Genomic DNA, 4342 nt, shown 5'->3' on the forward strand with positions numbered 1-4342 from the left:
TCCCATTAGCGCCAAAATGAAAACATACGTCCCTGCTAAGTATACAATTTGTTGTACACTAACTATAATTTAATACAACATGCATTCGATTATGGATTCAGGATGTGCTGAAACAGTGAACTATTTGTGAGATACTAAAAAGAATATAATTTAATTTTAAAGGGATCGAACCCATCGACTGCTTGAGACTTACCTGATTCTCCATATAGGGAACAAAAATCTATTAAGGTAATCACATTTTATTCATACGATTTGAGAATAGTGAATTACTGGGATGATACAGAACAATTCCATATATCATGACCATTCAACTAACTCTGTCTTTATCTTTTTGTCCGTTTTATTATTTTGCTTCTTCCACACTTATTTTCTTTGTCTTTTTTCTATCTAACTTTTGCGTATCTCAAAAAACTGTGTTACTTTATATGTGGTGCACAATTGTTCACGTTTACTGTTATGTTGTCAATGAATATAATTGAAATATTTTTGTTTCTACGGAACCCTTGAATCCACCCCCTTGCCCCATCCCTCTCTCTCTGTGACATGATATTTATAATTTACCTCTGCCTTCAATTACAAAAATGTGAAATCTTGACAATGCATTTGTAATTATGGTTATGTACTGTAATAACAAAATAGTGACAATAATGCCCTGATTTGAAAAAGGCTGGTTCTTAAGCCAAAACACGTGTCATAAGCAAGGGCAACTGTTTAAATAAAACCAACAACTGTTTTTCAATACTAATTTAGCGCAGTCTCATTTCTGAGTATCCTTCATACTGTATACAAATTCAAGTGGCTTTGAGTGGCTTTTCAAACCACAACTCAGTAAGACGCGACACATCAGAAATTACAAAGGACAAGAATATTTCCATTTCTTTCATTTCTTTTTCTTTTGCATGATTTTGTCGCCTTAAACAATACCGACCAACCCACAACATCAATTAGTGTTTGAACTTGCTTGACATATTAGTGCCAGTGTATTTTTACAAGTGTGTTTTTAAATAAATAAATATATACTTTTATACCAAAGCTCTGGTCAGTGTTTGCTTGTGCTACTGTATTTTTGTACCTAATGTGTATACTCTATATACTGCCTAACACTTCTTGAGAGAAGTCTGACTGCTCAGCCACAGCTACCAGGTAAATCTGGGTGGTACAGACTGCTACCAATTGGGTTTACTGCTAACACCTGTAGTCTTAAACTTTTTGCAGTGGTCCCTAAGGGAACTGCACAGGTTTCTGCCTAACACTGGTGTACAGCGGTGGGATTTGTATTGAGTATACATTTTAGTGTGCTTATACATACCTTAGTGCAACTAACCACAAAGCTTAGCACTAAAAAGTTTATTTTCTAACCTGTCAACTATGGAAAGTTGTAGTCAAGAGTCCCTTGCTACAAAAACTGCTGATTGTTTAAGAGTTCTCTGTAAGCATAAGAATCTCCTGACTAAAGGCAAGAAAATGGAGCTAATAGAAAGATTGTTAGCAAACCAAAGTCTGGGTGATGGTTCAGAGGAACCCACTCTCCCAGAGAATGTAGATAACAGTGATGGAATTGATATGGATCAAAGTATTGAAAATCTTGAGGCAGAGTCAGAAGGGGAGGGTGAGGCTGTTGTGACTGTCCCCCCTAGGCCTCTTTCTGCTCTACCAGCTGTACCTACTGGACCTTTACCAGGTCCCACACTTAGTCCTCAATGTCTTGAACTAGAGAAAATGAAACTTGAATTGGAGTTTAAGAGACTTAATGCTCAAGCAGAACAAAGACACCAAGAACTAAATCAAGAACTAAGGCTCAGAGAAATGGAGCTCAAGCATGAGCTAGAGATGAAGAAATTGTCTGTTGAAAATGCATCTCTCTCCGGATCCTCTAGGAGTACCAGTCCCAAAAGACCCTGGATGCCTAAAGAGATTATGGGTACGTATGAGCCTAAGTTGGATGTGTTGGATTGGTTGGCTATGTTCGAGTATAATCATGGGCTCCAGGACATCTCAGGGAATGAGTTACTTCCCTGGTTGTTCTCTAGGCTCCCCCCTGTTGCATCTGATGTAGTAATGGAGTTGGGGCAGGTGGATAAGAAGGATTATAAATGTGTGAAGCTAGCTTTGATAGCTAGATTTGGGAAGACCCCTTCCCAGTATCTTAAGAGGTTTAGAACCCTCAAAAAGCATGATGGTACCCCTTGGGCTACCTGGGTGAGTGAAAGTCTGAAGAACTTAGAGGGATGGATTACGGGTTACAAGGTGAACACTTATGAGGGAATGAAGAATCTTGTGATGTTGGAGTCAATTTATGAATCCTGCTCTCCTGAGCTCAGACAGCACTTGGCTGATTCAAAGGAATTAGATTCCAGAAGACTAGCTAAGGCTGCTGACTTGTGGGTTGCCAACAGGACTACTCACAAGGACTCTGGGGCAACTCAGAAAAAGGTTGAGGGGAAACAGCCGAAAAAGGACTCCGAAGAGAATTCTAATAATTCCAATCCCAAAGAGGACCCCAAACAAAACAATAAGGGTAAGCCACAAGGGAAACCAAATCAGGGTAGTGTACCTTCTGGTGCCAAACCAGAAGGAGGTCAGAGCAAGCCACCATTCCAGAAAGCATTTGGTAAATGCTATGTTTGTAGCTCACCTGACCATGTGAAAGGGGATCCCAGATGTAAGGGTAAACCTTCAGGGGTCCACACTGTCTCCTTAGCCTTTGCTCCAGAGGAGGAAGTACAGATGGCTAGTGGAAACTTTCTACTATTGGCAGATGATCCGATTGGAGTCTCAGCCAGTATTGCTTTAGTGTCTCTAGGGTTGTGGGAACAACAGAATTTAGATGTGTATAATTCTATCCCAGATAATACTAAAGAGTATTATAAGGACAGTGTCCAGGTGAATGGTCAGGAGACTCCTGCCATTAGGGACACTGGGGCCAGCATAACTGTGGTGGATGAATCATTTTTCAAGGCAGAGGATGTTGCTAAGGCACCCAAACGCCTCACCAAGTTAGCTGGAGGGCCTGTGCAGATGCTCCCACAATTACCAGTTCTCATCCAGTGCAATGATATGACTGTGAAGATACCTGTCCGTGTACAATGTGAGGTGCCAGGAAGGGTTCTGTTGGGAAATGACCTGAAAACTCTTGGAGTAGTGTCACACACCCCAGACCTCCTAGTAAAAGGTTACAGGAGCTAACCAGACCTGCAAGAGAGAAAACCATGAGAGGTTCTTCTCTGGAGATGATGAAGAAAGATATCACTCCTTCTCCACTGGAGCAACTTACTGCAGTTGCCAAATCAACAGAAGCAAAGGGGCAACCCAAGACGTCTAAGAAACAGCCAGCAGCAAGCACTCCAGTGCTTCCAACAAGGACTTCCCCTAGGTTGTCCAAAGATACACCTGTAACTCCACCTCCAGCTGAGGCTGAGGGAGGCACAACCCTGTATGGTTGAACTAGACCCTGAAGAAGAGCTAGTAGAAGGCCAAGAACTTATTGGAGATCTGGATCCTGTTGACCATCCTGAGCTGCAGTCTTTACTGGCAGAAGGTGACCCAACAGGGCAGACTTCAGTAAGGGACAGAGAGAATGTCCAACTCTGGAAGGTCTTCGCCATCAGGCAGCTTCTCAGGCTGATGGGCAAGAGCCTCCTGGGAAGTATAGGTTGCACTGGGAAGATGGCCTCTTCTACAGTGAACCAACTGAGTCTGCACCTGGAGACTACAAGCGGCTTGTAGTACCTCAAGAAAACAGACAACAGTTCTTGTAACTAGCCCACGAGATTGCTTTGGCTGGTCACTTGAGTTTCAAGAAGACCAACTAAAGGCTCTCACTCTACATTTATTGGCCAAAGATGGGGGCTGAGGTAGATAAGTTTTGCAAGAGCTGTCACACCTGCCAAACTTCTGGTAAGGTTGGTTTCAAGAATGTGGCACCGTTAGTGCCTCTCCCAGTAGTGGGAGTTCCATTTGAGAGGGTAGGGATTGACATTGTTGGTCCCCTTGATCCCCCAACCTCCTCAGGCAACAGGTTTATCCTTGTTGTAGTAGACCATGCTACTAGATACCGTGAGGCAATTCCTATGAGGACTGTTACAGCTCAGGCTGTGGCTAAGGCCCTCCTTGGTATTTTTACCAGGGTTGGGTTTCCTAAGGAAGTAATCTCTGACAGGGGGTCAAATTTTATGTCCCACTACATGAAAGCCATGTGGAAAACCTGTGGAGTTACTTACAAGTTCTCAACCGCATAGCCACCCTCAGACAAACGGGTTGGTAGAAAGGTTCAACAGAACCATGAAGAGCATGATAGGTGCTTTAGAAGATCCCCTTAAAAGAAAGTGGGACCTTCTACTGC

This window comes from Ambystoma mexicanum, chromosome 3q (assembly GCF_040938575.1).
Source record: "Ambystoma mexicanum isolate Mex_15411 chromosome 3q, UKY_AmexF1_1, whole genome shotgun sequence".
NCBI lineage: Eukaryota > Metazoa > Chordata > Amphibia > Caudata > Ambystomatidae > Ambystoma > Ambystoma mexicanum.